Consider the following 13,630-nt stretch of genomic DNA (forward strand, 5'->3'; position numbering starts at 1 on the left):
TACGCTGTCTCCTATGTGTGGATTTTCTTATGCCTATTAAGTTTTGTTGTAGAGCTGAAAGTATTTCCACAATCACTACATTTACAGGCCTTCTCTCCCTGTGGTATCACTAATGAATAGGAAATTCTGCTATATGACAGAAATCCTCATCACACTTGTCACATTCATCGACTTCTCTGCTGTGTGGGTTTTCTGACGCATAAAAAGGTGTGCTCTTCTCTGAGGACAACTCGCTACACTTAGAGCACTTGTAGCTCATTTATCCTATTTGGTGTTGTGATTTAGAAGAGCAAAGGTCCTTCCAGCTACTGCGGTTACAGGATTGTTACTTCATCAAGTTTCTTCTTGGCCCTGTTGTGCGTCTATCTCAGGCTTGCTCTATTGGGCAGGTTCAAGGTCAGCCTAAGCCTTTCCCTGCTTGTCTTTCTGTGGAAGGATTCTTCGTGCGTAGTATTGTTCACTCAGCGTTATTACTGGTTGTAAAGTAACGTTTACTTCCACATGAATTCCACAAGTCATTATTGCCATAGAACTTCGTTTTCGGTCCTCGGTTTTCAACCTTCCGAGGGATTGCCAAGATGCAAGCCTTTGCGTTTTTAAGCCTCTGGAATCTTCCTCTTGGAGCGTTACCTCCTCGTTCTCCCATCTAGAGAAAGGACTACTCTGTGTCCCCTGATTTCCAGGGTGAGATGGCGCCACCTGGCATCAGTCTCCTGCAGCTGCAGCGTGACAAATCAGGACGCTATTCTGCCTCCCACACACCAGACAAGAAGCCTTTCCAGCAATCTGGTCCTGAGGCTCCGGGACAGGAGAGGCTTGCTCCTGGGAAAATCTGACAAGGACAGTCCGCCGGTCTTCTTTTTTGGTCCCAAGGAAGTAGCTCTCTTCTCTTTCTGAGGGAATTCTCTCTTAGATTTGCAGGTCAAGATGACAGGAGTCAGAGTCCCCAGGATATTCTGGAGGAGGCAGAGGGGGGGCCCACAGCAGCTGCACATTTCCAGGGCAACTCCTGGCCCTTTCTGTGGTCAAACGATGGAGGTGTCCCGTGACAGGAGCTCTGAGCACGGGGTGCGTGGAGTATTCCTCATCACTTGGGCTGAATGCTGCGGGCCTCCTCAACGGAAGGCGTCCAGGTGCGAGGTGTGAGTGCTCCAGGCTGGAGGCTCTGTGTGCCCACCCGCCCTGTCTTCCCTGAACACCTCACACTTCAAAGGTGCACTTCAGAGCCTCCTGCGCGTGCTCAGCACACCCTGCTGTCTCTGGTCTGTTTTTAATCAATAGAAACAGGTCTTTGTTTTTGCTCATGTTTCTAAAGCTGTCCATTGTACATTTTGTCTCAAAAATGAACTTCTTTGTCAGCTGTGAATCACACACATAGAAATTCCTGCGGCATCTTCATTGTGGTTGCACTTGATTCCTGGAGAAGTGACATCTGATAGTACAGAGTCTTCCCATCTGAGTGCATGGCTTCTCTCCTCATGGACTCAGAACTTCGTGTTGATCGGGGCCATTGCTTAACAGCTTTTGACTCCTCTCACCTCCACAGAAACTTTGCAGATTCTTTTGGATCATTTTATGGTTCTTATTGCTTGTGTGAATGGATTTGCCATTATTCTTTCTAGTTGATCTCTATGATCATGTAGTTCTTTTTAATATTGTGAAATTCATGTTGCCATTTTCTTGAAATATCATTCTATTCCATCATTTTCTTGGGCTTTCCAAACAGACAATCATTTTAGAGAATATGAATAACATTTAGTATAAGCAAGAGCTACGAAAGCTAACATCTGGGTTCAGTTTGCAGTTCTGTCACTTAAAAGTTGTGACTGGAAACAGTACCTAATCTTTCTGAGCCTTAGTTTCATTGCCTGTGTGGGCGTGTGTGCACTCACCTGGCACATGCACTAAGAAGTTTGTCAACTGCAAAATGAAGTGCATAACAGTGCTAATATATTTAGAGAATATTGTTTTATGGTTATTGTTAGATGACATAACAGATCTAAAACACGGCAGGATCTGGCCCACTCAAAAATTTGAGTCATTTGTAGGAAAACGGATATACCTTGAGACCATAGTGTTAAAATAAATCACACACACAAGCTCAAATATAGCCTAACTTGCTTTATATGAGAAACCCCAAATATAAATAAAGAGCAAGGTAAAAGATAGAAAATAGGAAATAGGAAATAGATCTTTGCACAAGGGAAAGGGAGCAAAAGATGCAGGACGGTGGAGGGAAAGGAGGAGAAGGGATAAAAAAGAATGCAGATGTCTTATGTACATGTATCAACTCCCCAAGAGATGTGTAATCATTATGCACTGCAAAAATGTACTAATAAAAAAGTAACTTGAAAAAATATAAATATTACTGATTGCTATTATCAAAGACAAATACATTAAATGTTCTGCACCTCATAGCTCATTTAATTCTCACTCTGTGTCAGTCACTTGCTATTATCAAGACCACTGGTATTCACAGTAGTGATTAGGGACTTGCTGGCACATTGTGAATTCACTGTATGGTTAAGAAAACACCTAAGAATACATGAAGATGATTTCGTTCTAAGAGTTTGGATAGCAGGTGCTTTCAGGGCACAAGGCCAGAGAAGAGAGGCCTCAGAGGGAGAGAACCCTGCCCATCCCCAGTGGGTCACATTCCAGGATTCAGCAGATCTGAGACGAGAGGAGCGTGTGAGGAAAACACCTGGGGCCTGGAAAACGATCCACACCTCAAGACGCTGAAGGGCAAGTTGCCCAGCTCTCCAGGAGAAGAGAGACCTGTGGCCGTCCTCACCCACGGAACTGAGGAGGACAGAAACCCTCGTCCCTCAGGAGGCACCTGCAGTGCCCTCCGGAGGTCCTGCCAGCACTCTGTGGAAACATTTCTCTGCCCTGAGTCCCTGCAGCTCATTCTAAAAGCAAGACTCAGAAAGATCAAACCTTTACCAAGTCACCCAACAACAGCCCGGAACACAGCTCATGGGTCCCTCTAGCACTTCAGAAGTTCCCAGAGGGCAAGGAAAAGGGCAGATGTGACATCCAACCAGCAACTCCTAGAGATGCAAAGCAGCAAGAAAGAGCAGCCCTTCACGAGGTGAGAAGTCAGTGAACAAAAGGCATTGAGGTAGGAACAGAAAGGAAAAGGGCTGCCTTTATTTGCAAACGTGATCAGCTCTGAAGAAAACCTGACAAATCTAAACTGCTTAGGCATAGTGTGAGCTTAGCATGTTTCAGGACACAACAGATTTCACAGAGTTACTATAAGGCCCTATGCAAATTAAGTGTAAGAGGCTCAATTCTCCCTGTTGAAGAGATTCTTCCTCTTGCTAAAGCATTTACTTGAGAGAACTTGCAAGTTCTTTCTCTGTGGCTGAAAAGGATGCAAATGTTTCTCAAAGCTAAAAGAAGGGAAAAGGCCTCTTCCCAATTTGATGACCAAGTAAGATCTTTTCCTAGGACCTAGGAACCATCTCTTTGAAATGGAAGGAGCAGGGAGATCATGGCCCGACCCTTCGTTTTCTGTGGGGGCTTGGAAACCTAACTTGAGTGGGCTCCTCCCTCCACGGGGCCAAACTGGCTCCTGTCATGAAAGAGGTGTTATGTCGGTGCGGCAACTCCTTCAAGGAATGCAATCATTGTGTCCTGCAAACATGCACCAATAAAATTAAAAATTAAAAAATAAAAGATGCGTTTATTTTCCTTTGGATAAATAAATTGTATTTAATCTGCTCAGGCAGCCATGACAAACACCCGTGGCTGGTTGGCTCACACATCGGAGACTTCCTCCCTCCCTGTTCCGGAGGCTCAAGGTCCAGGAGGAAAGTGCAGGTAAATGCTTTCTGGTGAGGGCTCTGCTCGGGGCTCAGAGGCAGCCACCTTCTGGCTCTGTCCTCACAGGGCCTTTCCCTAGCCCCTGTGCCCTGAGAGGGCACCACAGGCCGTGTCTTTTCTTAACAGGATGACAATCATATTGTATCAGAGTACCAAACTCAGGGCCTCATTTAAACTTCACTAGCCCCTCCCAGAGGCAGGCAGTCTCCACCTGTGACTACAGGGTATGTTGATCGAGGACAGCAGCAATGTATAGTTTGTGTGAGGAGACAGACACTCAGCCCATAACACCAACTGCCAGTACAGACATGGTCACCCAGTCACCTGTACACTGCGGACACCCTACGTGTGAGTGATGTTGCTCTGTCCAGTCTGTCCTTCCCGAGGGTGTGTATGGAGTGGGTGCCTCTTCCTGGCTGCATAAATGGCGGAGAATTTCTGCTGCCCCGTGCAGTCTCTTAGGAGACCCACTCTGCCTGTGATGTGCATCACTTGCTTCTTCAACAATTACACTGCTTTGTATTTTTGTGCAGAGGTGTCCTGGCTGTGTTGCCAGGTGATTTTCCTTCTAACTATTTTCCCAACACTGTAGCCATTCCTGCCCCAAAATACTCAACTCATTAATGGCCCGACAGTTTCTCTTCACTGATCTGACACAGGGAAAGTAAGCCACAAAAATTTTTTTCCAGTCTTTCTGGCTCGGGTACTCTTTTCCCGTGAAGTAAGCAACTAATTTTGTCATTTGTTTCTGTTTGTTTTTATACCAAGAAAAAACCCAGTGACAAGCAGTGACAAAGGTGTGAGCTAACCAGCATTCTGGTGGAGGGCACAAAGAAGAGAAAATTTGTATTGTAGATCCCAAGCCTCAGACAAGTAAGTGGGCAAGTAAATGAACGCATTGCTATGACCTGGAATCAATGCTAAGCAAACCACTATTGGTACGAGACAGATAATACAGGAATCCATAGAATTCTCATCCGACATGGGCATGGGTGGGTGTGGAGAAAGGGTGGGGGAAGTTGAGTAGCTTAAATGTTCAATAATTACACCGTAGTATATCTTTCCCGAATCCTTTCAATAACATGCTTATGAAAAAAAATTTAAATAATGAAGTCAAGTTTAGGTTACACGGAAAAATGTCAGGGAGAAAAATCTAGCATTAGACTTGCAAATAAGCATCTTTTACATTTATGTGATTGCCATACATTTCCCATATGACTTCAACTCTCAAAGTACAAATGTGTTTCAAAATGCTGAGGGTAGTTAATGCTGAATGGGAAGACCTAATTGATTTTCCTGTGTTTCCATTTCCTAAATTGTCCTCAATTTCCTTGCCTATCTGAATCCTAGAAGCTCTCCTCCAACCTGAGGACAAAGCCAAGGAAATCTGGACGAGCAATTGCTGAAAAGAAACTCAAACGTAGAGTAGGAGCTGAGGTTTATTTTCAACACTGACAGGTATTCGTGCACCAGTGGGCAATCTAGAGAAACATCAGAGCCCTCCCAAACACAGTATCAGGGCACCTCAGGAATCCCTGCCCTAGGGAAGGATGTACTGCCTAGGGCCAGAGGATAGACGATGAAAACTCAGTCCTCTTCTCTTGGCTGAGGCCTTTTTGAAAAGCGGAGGTGCATAATGCTGCAAGGCCTCCACAAACACAGAAAGGTGATTGAGCAAGGAGTCGACCGCATTCTGGAGGAGGCTGGAATTTTCCGAAATTAATAAGCTAAAGGGAAGGGGGGAAAAATCACACCACTGGCACTTACTTCTCTCCCTCTCTGCTCCTCCTGTCCCTCACCCCATTCCCTTATAGCCTTTAGACCCACTCCTTCCACGTGTTGCTTAGACACGGCCCAACCCCGTCAAGCTTCAACAGGCCCCGGAAACTGTGCCCTATCCTCCTGAGACTAACTTGGCAGTCTGCACGTGTCCCCTTGGACACCCTCACAGGCAGAGACCTGCCCAGACACCTGCTGCCACTCCCACACAGTCCACCCATGACCAGAGCTTACATATTCAGGTCACTGCCACTCACTGACAGCTCCTTGTTAATTCCATGTCCAAGGCACTCAGCTATGGGAGCCAGGTACCGGCGGGCAACCTCTGCATCCAGGGAGCACAAGAAAGGCACCGTGAGGCAGCGGTGGAGATGTGGCTAAGGTGACTGTGTCACTGAGGCCGCCTGCCTCCCAGCACCTGGGTCCCTCAGGCCCCCCGCCTCAGACCCTTTACAGGGTCTCTCTGGCCACCCTGCCCACACTGCCCCTCCTGGCAGCTCACCCACACCCCAGGCTCTTCCTCCTGCCCCCTGGGTTCCCCTATTCTTCTCCTGTGCCCAGTGGACGATCCTCCTCTGGGCTCTCAGCCCTCCCCTTCCCGACCTGGGCCACCTCCAGCCCATCCCTCAGAAAGGATACCATTCCGGAGGTTCCTGTCCAGTGAATCTGGCCGAGGCTGAGGCGTCTCCACCCGGCACTTGACTTGGCATTGTCCCCTCGTCCTGTGGATGTTCCCACCCAATGGCATCTTCTGCTCCTGCACATTCCCTGCCTCCAACGAATCTAGGGTGTCCAGGGTCATCTGGCGCGCCAGTATCGCCATCCCCTCCCTCTGGACCACCCTCGGTGTTTTCAGGGACCTGCATGACCGTCCCACCTCTCTGGCTCAAAGCCAACGTCGAGCACCTGCCACAGGCCCAGTGTTCTGAGGACAAAGTGAGGGGCACGCAAGACGCCTCAACGTTCCCACCCACAGTGCAACAGGTGATGCTCACAGCGCCTGCGCAGATGGGCCCTCAGCCTTAGGTTCCAGCCAATGGTGGAGTCCCACCAAACACTCCAGGCCAACCATGGGCCCCTGGGAGACCCCGTGGGCCAGAGAGAGTAGTGGGCTTCCTCAGGAGGATCTCCCCTTGGCACATAGGGCATCTAGTGCTCCAGAGAGCACAGGGCAGACAGGTCAGTAAAGAGAAAGTAGGATAAATGAATGGAAAAAAGGACGGGGGGGGGAGGGGGGGGAGAGAGAGAGAGAGAGAGAGAGAGGAGAGGGATGGGGGAGAAAGAGGAGCAACACATATAAGCAGAGGCAAATTATTTCACTGGAAAGACTAGAAGGAAGGCTCACATACGTCTCAGCCATAGTGACATTCTGTAGGGCCCAAAGGACCTCCCACGAAATGTCCATCACAACTGTGAGGAAGCCACTCTTTGCTAAGCAGTGCTTTTACATTCAGAGCAAGCATGGTGAGGTTAGAGACCCAGGCTGCACCACAATTTAGTAACTTTCAGAATGCTTTTCTGGGTCTGGTTTTCCTGTCATCTAAAGAATTCGTTTATGTGCACTAAGACAGCACGTGCAAGGTCGTGGAAAGGCTGGAAGGCTCCTTCTGATCCTGCAAGGATTGATATCATGAGATGATCAGGTGGCTTCCAGGCTCTCAGTGACCCAAGACTATCAGAAGCAATGGCATCAGAACAACAACGCTCTTTTTAATGGCTTCTATTTCTGAGAAAAAAATGCAGTTGGGGAGCTGGGAGTGAGGCTCAGTGATGCACAAGGTCCTAGGTTCCATGTCGAGCACCACACACACATGAAGTTGAAGTGCTGGGAGATTTATATTCATGGCTTATTTTAGCCTCACTCTCAGGACAGCCCGCAAGGAAGTGGTAGGGAATCATTCTTGTTGGACAGGCAGGGACACTGAGGGTCATGAGGTTACAGAAATGCCCAAGGGGCACTCTGGTCGAGCCAGACAGAACCGACTCCAATTTGAGATCTGACACACTCCAGAGCACTGATGACCAATCTGAGCTGCCACTACACGGAATGCTTTCAATGCTTCTGGATGGCCTTTCAAATGGAGGAGGCAATTTAATCCCCTGGAATGACATTGTGAGACAGAGCAAGTATTACTGACTTTGGAAGTGGTGACTCATCTTAGGTTGGTTACCAGAGTGCAGAGACTCAGCATTCCGCAGATTTCACGGCCTTATGGTAGGTGCAGGTGGTCCCAGTGGATGTCGTTTATGCTAGAGCAGGGGTGGCTAACCCGTGGCACGCATGCCACAGCTGGCTGTTTGTTATCATGGAAAGCTCTAAAAGATTCCGCATCCCTGCACTAGAAGGTGTGTGGGTTACATAGGGGGAGAGTAGCCCAGGTCTTAGAAGTCTGAGAAGGAAGGAAAGGGCCAGTCATGAGCCCAGAGGCGACTGTTCTTTCTTTCCCTCATAGCCGTCCACGTTCCTTCTCTGAAGAGTGGGCCTATGACAGCATCCATCTTACAGGACAAACGGTGGAGGTAACCTGCCTGGTCAGGAAGGAACACACTATAGGTCAGTGGTGGTGAACCTATGGCATGCATGCCGCAACCGGCTGTGTGCATCATTGAAAGCTCTTAGGGTTCACCGTGATTGCTATAGACCAAGGCAGACTGGCCGCCTTCTAATGCTGCCCCTCAGACCACCATGTGCAGCGGGCACTTGCTGCTGCGGGCCCAGCCCCATTCCAGGAGGTGCACCAGGCACCGGAAATGGTGGTAAGAGTAATTCTGAGGGGGCTTGATTCTGAACTCTAGACTAAGACAGAGGTCAACCTGAGAAGCACTGATGTGGGTCAGGAGGGACACGTCAGGTAAGGACAATGGGCAGCTGTGTCTGTCTGGGAGCATCTGTGGGTAGAAGTGCCTGCACAGGACGTGATTATCCAATTCAAAGGGACTCAGTGCTGTTTAAGGCAGGCCGTCTCCACGTGCATGTTGTGTGTGTTTTTCTTTGGTGAGGCATAATGTGGTTCTAACATAAGCACAAAGCTTAAATGTATAGCCTGATTGCCAAGAGTATGCATCCTTTTCCTTCCACCCATATAAAAATATAGTACTGCACACTCAAGAAAAGAACTCCCTTACACAATTCTCGTCACCTCTACCTCTGCCGGTTTCATGGCAACTACTCTTCTGGTATTTATCACGATTGCTTTCTTGGTCTTCAGAAATTGCATTTGATGGAATCTTAGAATGCCTGCTCTTTAGGGCTTGGATTTTTGTTTGTTTGTTTCTTGTTTTTTGAGACAGGGTCTCTCTGTGTAGTTCAGACTGGCCATGAACTCAGGATGTAGTCCTGGTTGGCCTCAAACTCATGGTGATCCTCCCGCCTCAGCCTCCCGAGTGCTGGGATTGCAGGTGTGTAACACCACACATGGCGAAGGGCTTGAATTCTTTTGTTTGACAAACTGGCTTTGTTGATTGTGATCAAGTCAAATTTATTAATTTTTGTTTTATGGAGTATACTTTTTATGTGAATTTTTAGGTGCTCTCACCAATTTATAGGTCTCCAAATCCTTCTGATTTTCTTTTAATGTTGTTATGTTAGTTGTGATATGTATAATACGTATGTATATGTATAATATGTATGTATATATATGCATGAGTGCAGGTGCACTTGTGTGTGTATTAGTAATTCAGATTAATGAGATTTATTTAGATATACTGATACATTCACATCGCATATTTTGATTATTTTCATTCCCACTATCCCTCTCACCTTTTGTCCCCCCTACCCATGATCACTTTTCCCATTCCGAAGTCTACCTTTTAGTTTCTAATCAGTTCTCTCTCTCCCTCCCTCCCTCCCTTTCTCTGTCTCTGTCTCTGTCTCTGTCTCTGTCTCTGTCTCTGTCTGTCTCTCTCTTTTCATGGTTTATATAAGAGAAAACACGAGATATTTAACTTTCTCAGGTTGGCTTATTTCACTTAACATGAGGTTCTCCGGATCCCCCCATTTTTCTGTGAAGTGACACAATTTCTCTTCATGGCTGAATAATACCCCATTATGCATGCCTACCATAGTTCCATTCATCTACTGATGGGCATCTACGGTGTTTGCACAGCTTATCTCTTGTGAATTGTATTGCTAAAGGCATAGGCATGGATGGTTTGCATATATCACTACAGTATGCTGTCTCACTTCCTTTGGGAACATAGCAGAGGAGTGGTGTAGGTGGATCAAATGGTTTGTGTACTTTCAGTTTTTGGTGAACCTCCATATTGCTTTTCATATATTTGTACTGGTGTACTTTCCCATCAACAGTGTATAAGGGTCCTTTTGTCCTCACAGTCTCATCAACTTTCATTGTTTGATGTATTCTTCTTGGCAGCTATCCTGACTGGGGTGAGATGGATCCTCAGTGTAGTTTTGACTTGAGGGTCTCTAATAGCTAAAATGTTGGACTTGTTTTTTCATATATTTATTGGCCACTTGTACTTCTTTTGAGACATGACTGCACAACTGATTGCCTATTTTTAGATTGCGCTATTTTTGTTTTTCTGGTGTAGAGTTTTTGAGATCTTCTATATCTCAGATATTAATCTTCTGTAGAAAGAGTAGCTGGCAAAGATTTTCTTCCACTTTGTAAGTTGACTCCTAACTTCTTCGATGATTTCCTTAGCTGTGATGAAGGTTTGTAATTTGATGTCGCCCCGTTTGATGAATACGCTTTCTGTTTTTGTTTTTGCAGTGCTAGCGACTGACGACACCAGGGCCTCACACCTGCTAGGCAATACTCTTCCCCGAAGCCACTTTTCTAGCTGTAATCCATTTGCTGATTCCTGATATTATTGCTGTGCTATTGGGATTCAGGAAGTCTTGGACTGTGCCTGTGGCTTCAAGCATTTTCCCTATGTTATCTTGCAGCAGTTGCAAACTTTCTGGGCTTCTATCTAGGCCTTTGATCCATTGTGGTTTGATTTTAGTAGGGGGGAGAGATAGGGGTCTAGTTTCAGTCTTTTGGGAGTGAATATCCAGCTTCCAAAACATCATTTGTTAAATATGCCGTCTGTTCTCCACATTATGTGTTTGGCCCCTCTGTAGAAAATCAGAAGAGGTTAAGGAAAGTAGTGGAGTGGGGTGAGTAGTGAAATTCAGCCTCTCTGAGATCCAAAATCCAGACACTGGAAAATAACAATTTAGGGAAGAAAAACAAAGAGGATAGTAGATTCCTGAGAACCAGAAAGAAACTGACAGGAAAATCAAAGCCTACGGAGAAGTTGAAGAGACGGCACACGTGACAGAGAAGGGAAGGGAAAATCTGCACTTTTTCCCTGGCTCCTGGCTCGTGGCTCATAAGAGAGGAAGCCAGAGTCTATGAAGGCAAAGTGAAAGCAGGCGACTCCGGAGAGATTCAAAGAGAAACACCATGGTGAAATGGGCCAGGGAAGGTGTGCTGTGACCTGCAACAACAGCAGGTGAGTGACTCCAGTCCCAGTGCCTGTCATAAGCCCTGGAGAGAGTGCTTGGTCAGAAGCCATTCTAGGGAGGGACTCACTGAGCCTGGGACTCAGAGCAGCTGCAGGACAATGTCAGTTTAGGGCCCCCAGTGTTACATTTCCACAGTAACCGTGTGAGGGACAGCCATGGGAGACAGCCGTGGACAGACTGGAAAGAGACGCCCTGAAAGGTTTAAGCTAAAGGTCATAAGCCCCACCTCCATGGCCAGAGGCCAGGCTCAGCCTGAGCTGCTCTGGATTTGAAAGTCACAGAATTGGCTCAGTCACCCTAATCCTACTGCCTGCTGACCCTGCATCTAGCACAAGAGCTCCACTCTGACTTCCTTTTTACATACTAGCCTGAGGAAGGACTCATTTGGACTTAGACACTTTCCCAAAATTATAGATCTCAGAAGAAAATCATGCGTGTGAAATCACAGAGGAATTTCTTTTCATCTTTAAAATTTTGTTTTTATTTGTTTTTGTTTCTCTGTGTGTGTGTGTCTGTTGTGTGCCTTGTTTTCAGTTTAGTTCAATTTAGTTTTATACTTTTTTTCTCTTCTTTCTTCTTTTCTTCTTCATCAGTCACAAGTTTTGGGGGCTTGAGAAATTTTCCTTTGTCCTCCTTCCTTGATTCTATTTTTTAAACACAATTCTTTCAAAAGTCCCAATATTGTGCCCAAGCTGCTCAGGTCTGTGTGGGGCACTGTGTGGTCCTGCCTGCATCTCAGCTGCACCTGGGATCTTCGGGCATTTGGTTAATTCTTGATATTGACTTGAATGATGTATAATATGTCATATTGAAAAGATTTAATGACTCTTTGCTTTGATAAAATAATATTTTCTAAGTTCACCTCAATTACCCTTAGAAAACAATATTGCCTTGCCCCACAATGCACTGCGTGGTGCATCACTCAGAGCTACAGGAAGAGCCTCGACAGGTCTTTGCTATTGGTTGAAATGTCTGTGATTTTATCTACCTCAGTAATTCCTGTCAGAGATGGACTGCCACTTTCTGCTCCTGCTGTTTATGAACAAAATGCAGGAATGCAGGAGTGAAGAAAGTATTTTAAAATGCTCTCAAGTAAACTTGCTCAACTTCCTGATAGAAGTACACTGAAAACTGAACATTATAACATTAATTTTATTAGCTCACTGGGAGTGAGCTACATGATGTTGTACACTGAACATTACACAAATGTTCTTGCCTTGTCTTGCCCAGATGAGCTTCAGAAGGAGTTCATTACTACTTACAACATGATGAAGACAAATACTGCTGTCAGGCCATACTGTTTCATTGAATTTGATAATTTCATTCAGAGGACCGAGCAGCAATATAATAATCCCAGGTCTCTTTCAACAAAGATAAATCTGTCTGACATGCAGATGGAAATCAAGATGAGGTCCCTTTACCAAATTCCCACGTGTGAATTGGGGCCAGCCAATGGAGTAATAGCTGCATTTCCTGTTGATTATAAAGGTGCTGGTCAGATTTCTTCTGCTCACCAGCGACTGGAACCAGCAACTCTAACAGGGATTGTGGCATTTATCCTCAGTATTTCATGTGCAGCTCTGAATTCAATTCAAGGGTTTCATGCCATAGAAAGTCTACTGCAGAGTGACGGTGAAGATTTTCCTTACATCATTGCATTTTTTCCTTGGCACAGCAGCCTGCCTCTACCAGTGTTATTTACTTGTCTACTACACCAGCTGGCGGAAGGTCAGATCTTTTTTGACTCTTGGCTTAATCTGTCTGTGCTACATGTATCTCTATGAACTGCAAAACCTCTGGAGTCTTTTCTTTCATGTGACTGTGGGAGCATTTGTCACACTGCAGATCTGGCTGAGGCAAGCCTAGGGCAAGTCTCCTGATTATGATGCCTAACACCCTCCTTCAGTTGAGTTGCCTTGGCTTCAGGAGGAAAAGGAGGGGACATATCCTAACTGCCACTGTAATGAAGAAACAAGTCACCACAAATGAGAAGCTCTGTGTTCTTTTTCTCTAATTTCCCTTGTTTTTAAATCAGCATGCAAGACCTGGTAAGGAAACTCCTCTTTGAAGAATTTTGGCAGTGACCTTATCTAGAGGAGGAGGAGCTTTGTCTCTTCAGGTACATAAGAGTAGAAAAAGTCAGACTCCACTAGAAGACCTGGCTGGCTATCCTGAGGCCTCACCGGAGCTGAGTCAAAACAGAGGCATGGAATTGCTCTGAGGACCGAGCAGGCCCTGAACCCTGAGTTTGCCTTAGTGAGACATCACTGTAGACCAAATAAAAAGATGCTGTAGAAATTGGAAAGTATATGTTTTAAAGGAAATGACTGCACTGAATATCAGATTATTTGTACATTTATAGTACCAAGATTTTATGAGTTCAGGGCGGTGTGGAATTGGTACTTTTACTTTTCTGTTTTTGCATGAGTCCTAACTCTGGAAATTACATGATGTAGAAGAAAGCTATGATGTGTTTTTCTCTGGAACACCACAAGTATTGAAAATAAAGTGATGTATATTTTCTTTCTAAAAAAAGAAAAGTATAAT

The 13,630-nt window shown here is 45.8% G+C and overlaps 1 pseudogene; it reads left to right on the forward strand.

Annotated features, from left to right (window-relative positions):
* Positions 1-12,051: 12,051 nt before the first annotated feature.
* LOC101701886 (vesicle-trafficking protein SEC22a pseudogene) lies at positions 12,052-12,827 on the forward strand (annotated as a pseudogene).
* The last annotated feature ends 803 nt before the right edge of the window (positions 12,828-13,630 follow it).

The sequence above is a fragment of the Heterocephalus glaber genome, unplaced genomic scaffold, assembly GCF_053883595.1.
Source record: "Heterocephalus glaber isolate CG9 unplaced genomic scaffold, H.glaber_assembly_v1.0 deba00001728, whole genome shotgun sequence".
NCBI lineage: Eukaryota > Metazoa > Chordata > Mammalia > Rodentia > Bathyergidae > Heterocephalus > Heterocephalus glaber.